The sequence below is a fragment of the Carassius carassius genome, chromosome 11 (genome assembly GCF_963082965.1).
Source record: "Carassius carassius chromosome 11, fCarCar2.1, whole genome shotgun sequence".
NCBI classification, from domain to species: Eukaryota; Metazoa; Chordata; class Actinopteri; order Cypriniformes; family Cyprinidae; genus Carassius; species Carassius carassius.
Genome location: NC_081765.1, coordinates 1,620,171 through 1,637,095, shown reverse-complemented (window position 1 = coordinate 1,637,095; position 16,925 = coordinate 1,620,171). Strand labels below are relative to the sequence as shown.

The window sequence follows — 16,925 nt, the reverse complement described above, 5'->3', positions numbered from 1 at the left end:
TATGGTAAAATTTTAGCACTAAGGCCAAGACAAGGAAAGGAATATGAACTGACAATGGAGAAAGAAGAAACATGTGATGAACTGACTGAGGGATTGTTAATTAAAGGAGTTAACTGTGAGATAAAGAAACTGCAAAATAGAGATTATGTTGTTTCCTTCATGCACCTGCCCGTCTACCTTGATGATAAAGACATTTTTAGAAAATTGGAGGGATGGGGAGTTAATCCCATTTCAAAATTAAAAAGAAGATGCTACCCGGGCACTGAAATAGAGGATGGAACAAGGTTTTTAAAAGTGAGATTCCCCAAGGAGGTGGCATCATTGCCCTACAGCACAAAGCTGGAAACAGCAGAAGGGCCGCAGTACTTTAGGGTGATGCACAGCCACCAGGTGAAGACCTGTAAGCTGTGCATGAGCCCGGATCATCTGCTCAAAGAATGCCCTGAATTTAAGTGTCACAAGTGCGAGGAAAGGGGACATTTCGCAAGGGATTGCAATGCGGTCAGATGCCCGGAGTGTCAAAAGATTTTAAACAAGTGTGAGTGTTGGATGGAGGGAGAGGAAGGAGGTCTGGAGCATCGGGTGGACGGACAGGTGCATGAAGGAAACACTGAAGAGGAAGGAGATATTGATGAAGGACAAGGGGATGAAGGATTATCACAAAAGGAAACAGAAGGAGGAACAGGCAACCAAGAGGAAGAAGAAGAAGGAAAAAAGAATGATATGGATGAGGAACAAACAGCAGAACAGAATACCCAATGGACAGAAATGGAAATATCGGACAGTTTTAAAAATCTTTTGGATAATGTGGAGAGGGATGGACAGGGAATGTATGAGCAAAACAAAGAAATGGACAGTGAAGAAGAAACAAGGATGGACAACATGGGAAAAGACAGAGGGGAGAGAGGACAAAGTAGAAGAAGAACATTAAAGGTAAAACCAAATGTGGAAAATGCAAGAAAAAAGTTAATGACAAGGGGCCGAGTAAAAAGTGTAAACAGATATGAAGTGTTAAGAGGGCTGGAGGGAGAAGATGGAAAATAATGGTTTTTATGTATTTATTTTTATTTATTTTAATGGTTTTAAGTTGTGTTACTTTTAATGCAAGGGGATTGATGGACATGGGTAAATTTGAAAAGGTGAAAGAAATGTGTAAAGGAGAGGATGTGATTTTATTACAAGAAACTAACTGGAGGGAAGAGTACATAACTGAAATAAGGAAAAGGTGGAGCGGAGAGATTTTATATAACAATGGTGATGGGAGGCTTGGAAGAGGAGTTGCGATTTTAATAAAAGAAAACTGTGGGGTATCATGTAAAACAATATATAATGACGTAGATGGGAAATGTATTGCGGTTGAAATGGAGTATGAGGAGAAAAAAGTTATTGTAGTTAATATTCATGCACCGACTGTAGAGAATGAAAAGAAGGAATATTTTAATGTATTAAGAGATTTTTTAAAAAAGCATAAAGAAGTGATTATGATGGGTGATTTTAATACCGTTTTCAGTAAATTAGAAATGGGTGAGGGAATGGTTTTTAAAAATGATAAAGGAAGAAAAGAACTGAAACTATTAATGGAAGAAAATAATATGATTGATGTATGGAGAGAAAGAAATGAAAAAAAGAAAGAATATTCAAGGAGGCAATTAGTAGGGAATTTTATGTGTAAGACAAGGATTGATTTTATTTTGTGTACAAGGAACATTGAAGGATATATCGGTAACATTAAATATGAAGAATCAAGCTTAAGTGACCATAAACCAATTTTTTTGCAAGTAGACTGGAGTTCAGTGAAAAGAGGGCCGGGTGTATGGGTGTTAAATGTAGAGGTTTTGAAGAATGAGGAGTATGTTTTAAGTATTAAAGAAATTATTGAAAAAGAAAAGGAGAATGAAATGTACAGTGAAGATAAAAGGATATGGTGGGAAAATGTTAAATATTTAGTTAAAAAATTCACAATAAAGTATTGCAAATTAATACAGATATGTAAGAGGAAGAAGGAGAGAGAAATAAGAGAAAAATTGGAAAAGGAATTAAATGAGAATGGGAAAGATATACAAAAAATAAAAGAATTGGAGGGAATATTGAAAGAAATGGAAGAGAAAAAATATGAAGGAGCAAGACTAAGAAGTAAAGCTAAATATACTGTGGAGGGAGAAAAATGTACAAAATTTTTCTTTGATCTAGAAAAAATACGAGGGAAAGCTGGAATGATTAAAGAAATAAGAGGAAAAAATGGTGTAGTGGTGGAAACAAATGAGGAAATATTAAAAGAAGTAAAAGCATATTATGAGAACCTGTTTAGTACTGAGGGGTTGAAGGAAGAAGAGAAATTGGAGTTACTTAAGCAAATAAAAACAACAGTAGGAGAAGTAGACAAAAAAGAGTGTGATGAAGAGATAAGAGAAGAAGAGATAAAAAGAGCAATAAGTGAATTAAACAAAAATAAAAGTCCAGGTATAGATGGTTTGGGGAGTGAATTTTATATTGTTTTTAAAGATTTTTTAACCAGTATTTTAAAAGAAGTATATGAAGAGATCTTTAAAAAAGAAGAAATGAATCAGAGAATGGGGATGGGATTATTAAAGTTGATATATAAAAGAAAAGGAGATAAAGTAGACTTAAAAAATTATAGACCAATTACAATGTTGAATACAGATCTGAAAATTTTAACAAAAGTTTTAGCCAACAGATTGAAAGAGGTAATGCCAACCATAATTGAAACAAATCAAGTGTATGGAGTTAAAGGGAAAGATATAGCAGACACAACTTTAAGTATAATAGATAGAATAAGATATATGAAAGAAAAAAACAAAAAAGGATATGTTATTAGTTTGGATTTCGAAAAGGCTTTTGATAGAGTGGAGCATGAATATTTATTTGGAATTTTAAGAAGGTACGGGTTTGGGGAAAATTTTATCAAGTGGATTACAATTTTATATAGGGGAGCAATAACAAGAATACAGTGTAATGGTTTTTTAACTGAATGTTTTAAAATTACTAGATCAATAAGACAAGGATGTCCATTATCAGCGCTTTTATATTCTTTAGTTGCAGAACCATTGGGATTAGCTATTAAAATAGACGAAGACATAAGAGGGATAAACATTGAAGGAAGTGAGGGAAATGAAAAAATATTTCAATATGCAGATGATACGACAATAATAGTTAAAGATATAGAGAGTGTTAATAAAGTAATGGAAGTAGTACAGATGTTTTGTAGGGGATCAGGAGGTAAGATAAATGAAGAAAAAACTATATATATGAGATTTGGAGGAGTGACTGTTTTAACAGAGTATTTTCATTTTAAAGAAACAAAAGAAATAAGGATTTTAGGTGTTCTAATGGGAAAAGAAGAAAGGAATGTTAAAGAAAAAATGTGGGAAGAAATAGTAGGAGGTATTGAAAGAAGGTTAAATTTTTGGAAATTGAGGACATTAAGTTTAAAAGGGAAGGTTTTAATTTTAAATGTGTTAATGGTGTCAAAGTTGTGGTATGTTTTATATGTGACTGCTATGCCAATGTGGGTGGAGACAAGGTTGAAAAAATGTTTTTTACATTTTTTATGGAATAGTAAACCGTCAAGAATTGCATATAGTACATTAATAGGAGAAATAGGGAAAGGAGGGATGGGATTAATTGATGTTGAACAGAGAAAAAATAGCTTAAGAATTAAAATTGTAAAAAAATATCTAGATGATGGTCACAAAACTGCATGGAAAAAGACAATGGAATATTTTTTAAACAAATGTGGGGATTTTAACATGGGGGATGGGATTTTATGGATGAAAACAAAGAATTGGATGACAGAGTGCTTACCAGAGTTTTATAGGGAAATGTTTAGTGCCTGGGGAAAATTTTTAGATAGACTTGAGTATGATCCACATGGGAGAGAAAACATTTTAAATCAACCTCTCTTTTTAAACCAAAACATTTTAAAACAAGACAAAGGAATTTTTTTAAAGAAATGGATGGAAGTGGGGATAACAAGAGTGAGAGATGTTTTGTATGAATTTAAAGAAGGGTTTTTACCAACACAATTTATTGTAGATGCAATGGAGGAGGCAAAAGAGGATTACAGTGAACAAGTAATAAAAAATAAATATGAAATCATTAAAAATGCAATACCTAAAGAGTGGATAAAAAGAATAGAAAGTATGGAAGGAGAGCCAAAAGAGAAATGTATTCATGTGAAATTAGGGGGAAAACTGTATGATTTTAAGGAATGTACTGTGAAAATGATTTATTGTGCTTTTAGAGATGATGTTTTTAAAGAGCCGATTGCAAATGGTTACTGGGTGCAGAAATTCAAAGATTTAAAAAAAGAGTGTATATGGAGAAACATGACGGGGAAATGTGTGGAAACAAAATTGGAATGTTTGGAGTATTTTATAAGGCATAAAGTGGTTTTTACTGATGTTATTTTAAATAAAATAGGAATGGAAGAAAATGCTCTGTGTAAAGTGTGCCAGGAAGAGGAAGAGGGGATTTTACATATGTTTTTACATTGTAGAGAGCTAGAGGACTTTTTAAGGAAATGTAAATGTTTAATTAAAGATGTGACTGAGGAGTGGGATGAAAATGGAATGGAATGGAACAGAGTTGTGATGTTTGGTTGGGAAAAAAAGTTTCAAAACAAAAGTTTCATTAATCTGTGTGTAATGCTAATGAAAAGTGCAATATGGGACAGAAGAACTGTGGCTAAAAAAGGAAAAAATTGTGTTGGATGTTTGGAGGATGTTTAAAAGAAAAACAGAATTATATACTGAAAGACTGTATGTGTACTTTAAAGGTGTAAATATGTTAGACTCTTTTTATGATGTTTTTACCCCAAAAGTTTATTGTGTTTTAAATGATTTAATGTGGAAGCTGCCAGGAAGTGAAGGAGATTTTTAAATTATCTATGTAAAGGAAAGATGTGTAATGTAGGGATGTGTAAAGACAATGTTCTGTATTTTCTGTTGATTGCGTTTAATCTATTGTATTTTATTGATTGAAATTTCTTAAAAAAAAAAAAAAAAAAAAGGCTATGCCCGATCTCGTCTGATCTCAGAAGCTAAGCAGGTTTGGGCCTGGTTAGTACTTGGATGGGAGACTGCCTGGGAATACCAGGTGCTGTAAGCTTTTAGGTTTCCTTCTCTTCTTATATAATGCACTGGCGGTTATAGTGGCTGATCTTTAAATAGCCCTCTCTTTGCAGGCTAGTACTTTTGGAATTTTTCAGTAATTATCTAATAGTTTTGCATAAAAAAAAAAAAAGAGTCAATGCCCAGTCTTAGAAAACCGAAACAGGTGTGGGCCTGGTTAGTACTTTTGGAAATTTTCACTAATTGTCTAATAATCTTGCAAAAAAAAAAAAAAAAAAAAAAGAGTCAATGCCCAGTCTTAGAAAACCGAAACAGGTTTGGGCCTGGTTAGTACTTTTGGAAATTTTCACTAATTGTCTAATAATCTTGCAAAAAAAAAAAAAAAAAAAAGAGTCAATGCCCAGTCTTAGAAAACCGAAACAGGTTTGGGCCAGGTTAGTACTTTTGGAAATTTTCACTAATTGTCTAATAATCTTGCAAAAAAAAAAAAAAAAAAGAGTCAATGCCCAGTCTTAGAAAACCGAAACAGGTTTGGGCCAGGTTAGTACTTTTGGAAATTTTCAGTAATTATGTAATAAATTTGCAAAAAAAACAATTAAATAAATAAAGAGTCAATGCCCAATCTCAGAATCTAAACAGGTTTGGGCCCAGTTAGTACTTGGATGGGAGACTGCCTGGAAATACCGATTATAGTGGCTGATCTTTAAATAGCCCTCTCTTTGCAGCCTCCTTCGCTTACTGCCATACCAGCCTGGCTATGCCCGATCTTGTCTAATCTCAGAAGCTAAGAAGGTTTGGGCCAGGTTAGTACTTGGATGGGAGACTCCCAGGGAATACCAGGTGCTGTAAGATATTTAGGTTTCCTTCTCTACTTATCTAATTCACTGGCGGTTATAGTGGCTGATCTTTAAATAGCCCTCCCTTTGCAGCCTCCTTCGCTTACGGCCATACCAGCCTGGCTATGCCCGATCTCGTCTGATCTCGGAAACTAAGCAGGTTTGGGCCTGGTTAGTACTTGGATGGGAGACTGCCTGGGAATACCAGGTGCTGTAAGCTTTTAGGTTTCCTTCTCTACTTATATAATGCACTGGCGGTTATAGTGGCTGATCTTTAAATTGCCCTCTCTTTGCGGCCTCTTTCGCTTACGGCCATACCAGCCTGGCTATGCCCGATCTCGTCTGATCTCGGAAGCTAAGCAGGTTTGGGCCTGGTTAGTACTTGGATGGGAGACCGCCTGGGAATACCAGGCGCTGTAAGCTTTTAGGTTTCCTTCTCTACTTATATAATGCACTGGCGGTTATAGTGGCTGATCTTTAAATAGCCCTCTCTTTGCAGCCTAGTACTTTTGGAAATTTTCACTAATTGTCTAATAATCTTGCAAAAAAAAAAAAAAAAAAAAAGAGTCAATGCCCAGTCTTAGAAAACCGAAACAGGTTTGGGCCTGGTTAGTACTTTTGGAAATTTTCACTAATTGTCTAATAATCTTGCAAAAAAAAAAAAAAAAAAAAAAGAGTCAATGCCCAGTCTTAGAAATCCGAAACAGGTTTGGGCCTCTGATCTCGGAAGCTAAGCAGGTTTGGGCCTGGTTAGTACTTGGATGGGAGACCGCCTGGGAATACCAGGTGCTGTAAGCTTTTAGGTTTCCTTCTCTACTTATATAATGCACTGGTGGTTATAGTGGCTGATCTTTAAATAGCCCTCTCTTTGCAACCGCCTTCGCTTACGGCCATACCAACCTGAGCACACTAGAGGCACTAGTGAGCAAACAGGAAGTGATTGTGCCAGAGAGGGGTGAGGGAGGCTCACCCAAACTTTTTGTGTTTTGTTATTTTGGTTTGGTTAAAATAAGTGTTTTTGTTTGTAGTATTTTGTTATTTTTGTTTTATTTGTGTCCTCCCAACAGCTCTGCTGTTTGGGAGGGATCTGTCGGGGTTTGTTTTATGTAAAATGGATAGATTAATGGCAACTGACATGGATTTGACACGAGGAACACGGAGGCAAGCAGAAAATGGACTGGGTTATCGACAAAAAGAAAAGGATTACAATGAAATAACTGATAAGAGGATTTACACAAAAGAAGCGACTGTGGTGGTGGATTTGTCGGAGGTACAAGACGGGAGAGCAGAGGATATTATAAAAGCACTAACAGAAAAGATTGAAGTAACAAGAATTTTAGCAATACGACCTAAGCAGATGAGGGAATATGAGATTACATTGGAGCATGAAGAGGACACTGAGAAACTGGTTGATGGACTAACCATTAAAGGTAAAATTTGTGAAATCAAAAAGTTACACAACAGAGACTTTGTTGTCTCGTTCATGCATTTGCCTGCATACATGAATGACCATGAGATTTTAAATAAGCTTGAAGGATGGGGAGTAACACCCATTTCTCAAATAAGGAGGAGATTCTACTCGGGCACCCATATAGAAGATGGAACGAGGTTCTTAAGAGTGCGTTTTCCAAAGGAAGTGGCTTCTTTACCATACAGCACAAGGATGGAGACCGAGGGAGGTCCTCAATACTTTAGGGTGATACACAGTAAGCAGGTGAAGACCTGTAGACTGTGTATGAGCCCTGACCATATAATGAAGGACTGTCCGGACTTCAAATGTCACAAATGCGAGGAAAGAGGCCATTTCGCAAGAGACTGTACTGCGATAAGGTGCCCAGACTGTAAAATGACATTGGACAAATGTGAATGTTGGATGGACAATGAGCAACAGGAAGAGGATCAAGTGAGCGGGCAAATGCATGAGAATGATAATGAGGAGGAGCAACAGGAGGACGCAGAAAAATCCAAGGAAAAGAACATAGGAAATGGACATGAATTAACAACATCAACACAGGAAGAGGAAGAGACATGGACACCAATGCAGATAACGGCGAGTATACAGAATATACTAGACAAAGTGGAGGAGCAGGAAGGAGTCAACGAAGAAGGGGAGCTAGACATTGAGAGTGGAAACATCACGGATGGTGGGAGCACGGGGGCATCGAACAAAAGAAGAAGAGTGAAAAAGGTAACACCAAATATTGAAAAAGCAAGGAAAAGAGTGGTGAAGGAAGTGTTTACAGAAAATCAGGACAGTGGTGGACTTTTAGAAGAGGGAGAAGATATGGACTAATAAGATGGGTATTTTATCGTTTTTGTTTTACTTTATGGTGTTGAGAATTGTGTCCTTTAATGCAAGAGGATTATTGAATGTTTTGAAATTTGAAAAGATGAAAGAGTTGTGTAAAAATGATGATATGATTTTATTGCAAGAAACTAACTGGAAAGGAAATGTAATGGAAGATTTTAAAAGAAGGTGGGATGGGGAAATATTTTTTAGTAACGGGGAGAAAAGTTTGGGAGGAGGAGTGGCTATTTTGATTAAAAAAGGGAAAGCTACTATGACAAAACAAATCTATGATGATAAAAAAGGGAAATGTATTGCAGTAGAAATTGATTTTGAGGATGAAAAATTTATTGTAGTAAATATACATGCACCAAATGAGGAAAAGGATAAGAAAATGTATTTTAATGTTTTAAGAGACATAATAGAGAAATGGAAAAGGGTGGTGGTTGCAGGGGATTTTAATACTGTTTTTAGCAAAATAGACATGGCTAATGGGATGGTTTTTAGGACGGACGGTGGAAGGAAGGAACTTAAATTATTGATGGAAGAAAAAAATATGATTGATGTTTGGAGAGAAAGAAATGGAAAAAAGAGAGAATATTCCAGAAAACAGTTAGTTGGGAATTTTATGTGCCAAACTAGGATAGATTATTTTCTGAGCACAAGAAATTTGGATTGTTTTATTGATGATGTACTTTATAAAGAAACAACTTTAAGTGATCATAAAATGGTTTTAATGAGGATGGATTTTAAAAGGGAAACGAAAGGGCCTGGGGTATGGATTTTAAATACAGAAATCTTAAATCATGAAAGTTTTAAAAATGGGATAGAGAATTTATTAGATGAGGAAAAAAAAGATGCAATGTATTTAGAAGATAAAAGACAATGGTGGGAAAATGTGAAATTTGAAATAAAGAAATATTCAATTAATTTCTGTAATATACTGCAAAGGGTGAAAAGGACAAAGGAAAAAGAAATAAGAAGAACGTTAAAAGAAGAGTTAAACAAAAATGAAGTAAATGTGCAAAAAGTGTTTGAAATGGAGGAGAAGCTTAAAAAAATGGAGGAAGACAAATGCCAGGGAGCGATGTTGAGAAGTAAAGCTAAATACACAATAGAGGGGGAAAAATGTAACAGATTCTTTTTTAATCTCGAAAAAAGTAGGGGAAAAGCTGAAATGATCAAAGAGCTTAAAAACAGAGATGGCCAGTCGGTTTTTAATACAGGAGAGATTTTAAAAGAAATAGAGACTTTTTATGAAAAGCTTTTTAAATCAGAAGGGGTGGAGGAGGAGAAGGGAAATGTTTTGTTGCAAAGAATAACTAAGAAAGTTGGAGAAGAAGATAAAATAGACTGTGAAAAGGAGATAGAAACGGAAGAAATTATACAAGCTATAAACTCCCTAAGAGTAAAAAAGAGTCCAGGAATAGATGGTATTGGAAGTGAATTTTACAAAGTTTTTAAAGAAAAACTCAGTGTGATTTTAAAGGGGATTTATGATGATATTTTTAGGAAAGAAGGAGTCAATCCAAGAATGGGGTTAGGTTTAATGAAAATAATTTATAAGAAACAAGGTGATAAAACAAATTTGAAGAATTTTAGACCCATCACAATGCTAAATACTGATTTTAAGATTTTAGCTAAAGTTTTAGCTAACAGATTGAAGAATGTAATGCCAAGTATAATTGAAACTAATCAAGCATATGGTGTAAAAGGGAGGGACATAGCAGACATTACAAGTAGCATAAGAGACATAATAGGTTATATAAAAGAAAAGGAAAAGAAAGCATATGTTATAAGGTTGGATTTTGAAAAAGCATTTGATAGAGTGGAGCATAAATTCTTATTTTCTGTTTTAAAGAAGTTCGGTTTTGGGGAAAATTTTATTAAATGGATTGCAATTTTATACAAGGATATCTTAACGAAAGTAAAATGTAATGGATTTTTAAGTCAACCTTTTAAAGTTTTAAGGTCTATAAGGCAGGGGTGTCCGTTATCAGCACAGCTTTATTCTTTGGTGGCAGAACCTTTAGGACTTTTAATAAATAAGGAGGAAGGAATAAAAGGAATAAAAATGGAAGAGGAAGGGGAATTTAAGAAAATCTTTCAATACGCAGATGATACAACAATTGTGGTGGAAAATATGGAAAGCGTTAAAAAGGTTATGGAAAAAATTAAATACTATTGTGATGGGACGGGTGCAAAAATCAATGAAGAAAAAACTGTGTATATGAAATTTGGAGGGGTGGTGGATTTAGCAGGGGTGTTTAAGTTCATGGAGGTACAGGAAATAAAGATTTTAGGGGTGGTGTTAGCAAAGAATGAAAAAGTGGCAGTAGATAATATGTGGGAAGGGATAGTAGGTGGAATGGAGAGAAGGTTGATTTTTTGGAGGAACATGTTTTTAAGTTTGAGGGGGAAAATATTAATTGTGAATTTGTTAATGTTGTCTAAAATGTGGTATGTTTTACATGTGATGCCATTGCCAAACTGGGTTTTAAAAATGATAAAGAAATGTGTTTTAGAGTTTTTATGGGATAAAAAGCCTCCAAGGATTGCTTATTTTACATTAATAGTGCAGCTGGATGAGGGAGGGATGGGTTTAGTGGATGTGGAACAAAAAATGAAAAGTATGAGGGTGAAAGTTGTTAAAAAATATCTGGATAGGACAAACAAAGCTGAATGGAAAAAAATGATGGGTTTTTATCTAAATAAATGGGGGAATTTTAAATTGGGGGATAATATTTTATGGATGAAACTCAAAAATTGGATGCTAGAGGGTATACCAGGATTTTATCAGGAAGTTTTAAGTGCTTGGAGACTTTTTTTAACAGAGGTTGATTTTAATCCGAGGGGGAGGGAAGTTGTTTTAAATCAACCTCTGTTTCTGAATGGAAAGATAAAGCTACAAGAGCAGGATATCTATTTTAAAAAATGGATGAAGGTGGGAATTTTAAAAATACGAGATGTTTTATGGGAATATAAAGAGGGATTTTTACCATTGCAGGTCATTATAGATGCTATGGAAGAGGAGAAGGAGGATTTTAATATGTCAGGTTTAAGAAGACAATATGAGGATGTAAAAAAGGCAATCCCAAGGCAATGGCTGGATGAAATAAGCAAAGGGGGGAGAAGCGAAAACAAAATGGATGTGTTTTTCAAATGGAAAGATAAGTGGTTTGACTTAAATTTGGGAACTGTTGGAATGTTTTACTGTTTTTTTAGAAATTCTGTTTTTAAAAAACCTATTGCTAATGTATTTTGGATGAGGCATTTTAATGAAGTCAAAGAGAAAGATATTTGGAAGATCCTAAAATGGCAATGTTTGGATGTGGAACTAAAATGTTTGGATTATTTTATAAGACACAATGTGGTTTTTACTGAAATGCGATTGTGTGCAATGCTAAAAGAAACAAATGCACAGTGCAAAGTATGTAAAAATGCTGATGAAGGTATTTTACACTTGTTTTTATATTGTGAAAAACTGACCCCTTTTTTTAAAGAACTAAAAGAGACAATTAATGCTTTGAGGGATAATAAGGGGGATTTGAACTGGGAGATGAATTTTATGTTAGGAATGAACGAGAATAATGCAAATAAGAAACTAATTAATTTATTATTAATTTTGGCAAAAAAGGCAATTTGGAAAAGAAGAAATGTGGCTAAAAACAGGGACTTTATTTTAAATTTGTGGTTACTGTTTAAAGGGATGGTGGGAGACTATGTTCAAACGTTGTATAATTATTTTATATTTGAAAACAAGGTGGGAAATTTTTACAAAATATTTACAAAAGATGTTGTGTGGATTCTTGGGCAAATGCATATTGCAATGCCTGAAAAGGATGTTTTTTAGTTTTTTCTAATGTTTATTTGATTGAATGTAAAATTTATGCTTACTAAAAAAAAAAAAAAAAAAAAAAAAAAAAAGCTATGCCCGATCTCGTCTGATCTCAGAAGCTAAGCAGGTTTGGGCCTGGTTAGTACTTGGATGGGAGACTGCCTGGGAATACCAGGTGCTGTAAGCTTTTATGTTTCCTTCTCTTCTTATATAATGCACTGGCGGTTATAGTGGCTGATCTTTAAATAGCCCTCTCTTTGCAGGCTAGTACTTTTGGAATTTTTCAGTAATTATCTAATAGTTTTGCATAAAAAAAAAAAAAGAGTCAATGCCCAGTCTTATAAAACCGAAACAGGTTTGGGCCTGGTTAGTACTTTTGGAAATTTTCACTAATTGTCTAATAATCTTGCAAAAAAAAAAAAAAAAAAGAGTCAATGCCCAGTCTTAGAAAACGGAAACAGGTTTGGGCCAGGTTAGTACTTTTGGAAATGTTCATTAATTATGTAAGAAATTAGCAAAAAAAACAATTAAATAAAGAGTCAATGCCCAATCTCAGAATCTAAGCAGGTTTGGGCCCAGTTAGTACTTGGATGGGAGACTGCCTGGAAATACCGATTATAGTGGCTGATCTTTAAATAGCCATCTCTTTGCAGCCTCCTTCGCTTACTGCCATACCAGCCTGGCTATGCCCTATCTCGTCTAATCTCGGAAGCTAATCAGGTTTGGGCCTGGTTAGTACTTGGATGGGAGACCGCCTGGGAATACCAGGTGCTGTAAGCTTTTAGGTTTCCTTCTCTACTTATATAATGCACTGGCGGTTATAGTGGCTGATCTTTAAATAGCCCTCTCTTTGCAACCTCCTTCGCTTATGGCCATACCAGCCTGGCTATGCCCGATCTTGTCTAATCTCGGAAGCTAAGCAGGTTTGGGCCTGGTTAGTACTTGGATGGGAGACTTCCTGGGAATACCAGGTGCTTTTAGGTTTCCTTCTCTACTTATATAATGCACTGGCGGTTATAGTGGCTGATCTTTAAATAGCCCTCTCTTTGCAGCCTAGTACTTTTGGAATTTTTCAGTAATTATCTAATAGTTTTGCATAAATTAAAAAAAAAAAAAAAAAAAAGAGTCAATGCCCAGTCTTAGAAAACCGAAACAGGTTTGGGCCTGGTTAGTACTTTTGGAAATTTTCACTAATTGTCTAATAATCTTGCAAAAAAAAAAAAAAAAAAAAAATAGTCAATGCCCAGTCTTAGAAAACCGAAACAGGTTTGGGCCTGGTTAGTACTTTTGGAAATTTTTACTAATTGTCTAATAATCTTGCAAAAAAAAAAAAAAAAAAGAGTCAATGCCCAGTCTTAGAAAACCGAAACAGGTTTGGGCCTGGTTAGTACTTTTGGAAATTTTCACTAATTGTCTAATAATCTTGCAAAAAAAAAAAAAAAAGAGTCAATGCCCAGTCTTAGAAAACCGAAACAGGTTTGGGCCTGGTTAGTACTTTTGGAAATTTTCACTAATTGTCTAATAATCTTGCAAAAAAAAAAAAAAAAAAAGAGTCAATGCCCAGTCTTAGAAATCCGAAACAGGTTTGGGCCAGGTTAGTACTTTTGCAAATTTTCAGTAATTATGTAATAAATTTGCAAAAAAAATAAATAAATAAATAAAGAGTCAATGCCCAATCTCAGAATCTAAGCAGGTTTGGGCCCAGTTAGTACTTGGATGGGAGACTGCCTGGAAATACCGATTATAGTGGCTGATCTTTAAATAGCCCTCTCTTTGCAGCTTCCTTTGCTTACTGCCATACCAGCCTGGCTATGCCCGATCTTGTCTGATCTCAGAAGCTAAGCAGGTTTGGGCCTGGTTAGTACTTGGATGGGAGACCGCCTGGGAATACCAGGTGCTTTTAGGTTTCCTTCTCTACTTATATAATGCACTGGCAGTTATAGTGGCTGATCTTTAAATAGCCCTCTCTTTGCGGCCTCTTTCGCTTACGTCCATACCAGCCTGGCTATGCCTGATCTCGTCTGATCTCGGAAGCTAAGCAGGTTTGGGCCTGGTTAGTACTTGGATGGGAGACCGCCTGGGAATACCAGGCACTGTAAGCTTTTAGGTTTCCTTCTCTACTTATATAATGCACTAGCGGTTATAGTGGCTGATCTTTAAATAGCCGTCTCTTTGCAGCCTAGTACTTTTGGAAATTTTCACTAATTGTCTAATAATCTTGCAAAAAAAAAAAGAGTCAATGCCCAGTCTTAGAAATCCGAAACAGGTTTGGGCCTCTGATCTCGGAAGCTAAGCAGGTTTGGGCCTGGTTAGTACTTGGATGGGAGACCGCCTGGGAATACCAGGTGCTGTAAGCTTTTAGGTTTCCTTCTCTACTTATATAATGCACTGGTGGTTATAGTGGCTGATCTTTAAATAGCCCTCTCTTTGCAACCGCCTTTGCTTACGGCCATACCAGCCTGGCTATGCCCGATCTCGTCTGATCTCAGAAGCTAAGCAGGTTTGGGCCTGGTTAGTACTTGGATGGGAGACTGCCTGGGAATACCAGGTGCTGTAAGCTTTTAGGTTTCCTTCTCTTCTTATATAATGCACTGGCGGTTATAGTGGCTGATCTTTAAATAGCCCTCTCTTTGCAGGCTAGTACTTTTGGAATTTTTCAGTAATTATCTAATAGTTTTGCATAAAAAAAAAAAAAGAGTCAATGCCCAGTCTTATAAAACCGAAACAGGTTTGGGCCTGGTTAGTACTTTTGGAAATTTTCACTAATTGTCTAATAATCTTGCAAAAAAAAAAAAAAAAAAAGAGTCAATGCCCAGTCTTAGAAAACCGAAACAGGTGTGGGCCTGGTTAGTACTTTTGGAAATTTTCACTAATTGTCTAATAATCTTGCAAAAAAAAAAAAAAAAAAAAAGAGTCAATGCCCAGTCTTAGAAAACCGAAACAGGTTTGGGCCTGGTTAGTACTTTTGGAAATTTTCACTAATTGTCTAATAATCTTGCAAAAAAAAAAAAAAAAGAGTCAATGCCCAGTCTTAGAAAACCGAAACAGGTTTGGGCCTGGTTAGTACTTTTGGAAATTTTCACTAATTGTCTAATAATCTTGCAAAAAAAAAAAAAAAAAAAGAGTCAATGCCCAGTCTTAGAAAACCGAAACAGGTTTGGGCCAGGTTAGTACTTTTGGAAATTTTTAATAATTATGTAATAAATTTGCAAAAAAAACAATTAAATAAATAAAGAGTCAATGCCCAATCTCAGAATCTAAACAGGTTTGGGCCCAGTTAGTACTTGGATGGGAGACTGCCTGGAAATACCGATTATAGTGGCTGATCTTTAAATAGCCCTCTCTTTGCAGCCTCCTTCGCTTACTGCCATACCAGTCTGGCTATGCCCGATCTTGTCTAATCTCAGAAGCTAAGAAGGTTTGGGCCAGGTTAGTACTTGGATGGGAGACTCCCAGGGAATACCAGGTGCTGTAAGATATTTAGGTTTCCTTCTCTACTTATCTAATTCACTGGCGGTTATAGTGGCTGATCTTTAAATAGCCCTCCCTTTGCAGCCTCCTTCGCTTACGGCCATACCAGCCTGGCTATGCCCGATCTCGTCTGATCTCGGAAACTAAGCAGGTTTGGGCCTGGTTAGTACTTGGATGGGAGACTTCCTGGGAATACCAGGTGCTTTTAGGTTTCCTTCTCTACTTATATAATGCACTGGCGGTTATAGTGGCTGATCTTTAAATAGCCCTCTCTTTGCAGCCTAGTACTTTTGGAATTTTTCAGTAATTATCTAATAGTTTTGCATAAATTAAAAAAAAAAAAAAAAAAAAGAGTCAATGCCCAGTCTTAGAAAACCGAAACAGGTTTGGGCCTGGTTAGTACTTTTGGAAATTTTCACCAATTGTCTAATAATCTTGCAAAAAAAAAAAAAAAAAGAGTCAATGCCCAGTCTTAGAAAACCGAAACAGGTTTGGGCCTGGTTAGTACTTTTGGAAATTTTCACTAATTGTCTAATAATCTTGCAAAAAAAAAAAAAAAAAAGAGTCAATGCCCAGTCTTAGAAAACCGAAACAGGTTTGGGCCTGGTTAGTACTTTTGGAAATTTTCACTAATTGTCTAATAATCTTGCAAAAAAAAAAAAAAAGAGTCAATGCCCAGTCTTAGAAAACCGAAACAGGTTTGGGCCTGGTTAGTACTTTTGGAAATTTTCACTAATTGTCTAATAATCTTGCAAAAAAAAAAAAAAAAAAAAAGAGTCAATGCCCAGTCTTAGAAATCCGAAACAGGTTTGGGCCTCTGATCTCGGAAGCTAAGCAGGTTTGGGCCTGGTTAGTACTTGGATGGGAGACCGCCTGGGAATACCAGGTGCTGTAAGCTTTTAGGTTTCCTTCTCTACTTATATAATGCACTGGTGGTTATAGTGGCTGATCTTTAAATAGCCCTCTCTTTGCAACCGCCTTTGCTTACGGCCATACCAACCTGAGGGCGCTAGAGAGCTAGTGAGAAACAGGAAGTGAGGTGGCTATAGAAGGGTGAAGAAGGTTCACCCAAAATTGTTTGTGTTTTTTTTTGTTTTTTTGGTTATTTGAGTCTTAATAATTGTTTTTGTTTAAATTTTTGGTTATTTTTGTTACTTGTCCTCCCAACAGCATAGCTGTTTGGGAGGGATCATTTTGTTTTTTGTTTTTTGTTGTTTTTTTTCGTTTTTTGTTTTATTTATTTTTGAAAAATGGATGGAACTACGGCAACAGACATGGACTTGGCACGAGGAACACGGCGGCAAATGACAAACGGACTGGAAAAAACTCAACGAGAAAAGGATGGACCTGAAAGGAGATTTAAAAGAACCTACACCAAAGAAGCTACAGTAGTAGTGGATTTG

The 16,925-nt window shown here is 35.7% G+C and overlaps 5 non-coding genes and 5 pseudogenes across 5 annotated transcripts; all 10 read left to right on the top strand.

Moving 5' to 3' along the window:
- The first annotated feature begins 5,823 nt into the window (after window positions 1-5,823).
- On the top strand, window positions 5,824-5,942 carry LOC132153308 (5S ribosomal RNA; annotated as a pseudogene).
- Window positions 5,943-6,027: 85 nt separating this feature from the next.
- On the top strand, window positions 6,028-6,146 carry LOC132153422 (5S ribosomal RNA). The gene has a single exon (XR_009436740.1). It is a non-coding gene; the product is annotated as a 5S ribosomal RNA (ribosomal RNA).
- Window positions 6,147-6,230: 84 nt separating this feature from the next.
- On the top strand, window positions 6,231-6,349 carry LOC132153399 (5S ribosomal RNA). Its single transcript, XR_009436718.1, has one exon. It is a non-coding gene; the product is annotated as a 5S ribosomal RNA (ribosomal RNA).
- A 6,363-nt stretch (window positions 6,350-12,712) lies between these two features.
- On the top strand, window positions 12,713-12,831 carry LOC132153791 (5S ribosomal RNA; annotated as a pseudogene).
- Window positions 12,832-12,915: 84 nt separating this feature from the next.
- LOC132153839 (5S ribosomal RNA) lies at window positions 12,916-13,034 on the top strand (annotated as a pseudogene).
- Window positions 13,035-13,838: 804 nt separating this feature from the next.
- LOC132153844 (5S ribosomal RNA) lies at window positions 13,839-13,957 on the top strand (annotated as a pseudogene).
- A 77-nt stretch (window positions 13,958-14,034) lies between these two features.
- On the top strand, window positions 14,035-14,153 carry LOC132153608 (5S ribosomal RNA). The gene has a single exon (XR_009436917.1). It is a non-coding gene; the product is annotated as a 5S ribosomal RNA (ribosomal RNA).
- A 339-nt stretch (window positions 14,154-14,492) lies between these two features.
- Window positions 14,493-14,611, top strand: LOC132153436 (5S ribosomal RNA). The gene has a single exon (XR_009436753.1). It is a non-coding gene; the product is annotated as a 5S ribosomal RNA (ribosomal RNA).
- A 799-nt stretch (window positions 14,612-15,410) lies between these two features.
- LOC132153312 (5S ribosomal RNA) lies at window positions 15,411-15,529 on the top strand (annotated as a pseudogene).
- Window positions 15,530-15,614: 85 nt separating this feature from the next.
- Window positions 15,615-15,733, top strand: LOC132153705 (5S ribosomal RNA). The gene has a single exon (XR_009437011.1). It is a non-coding gene; the product is annotated as a 5S ribosomal RNA (ribosomal RNA).
- The last annotated feature ends 1,192 nt before the right edge of the window (window positions 15,734-16,925 follow it).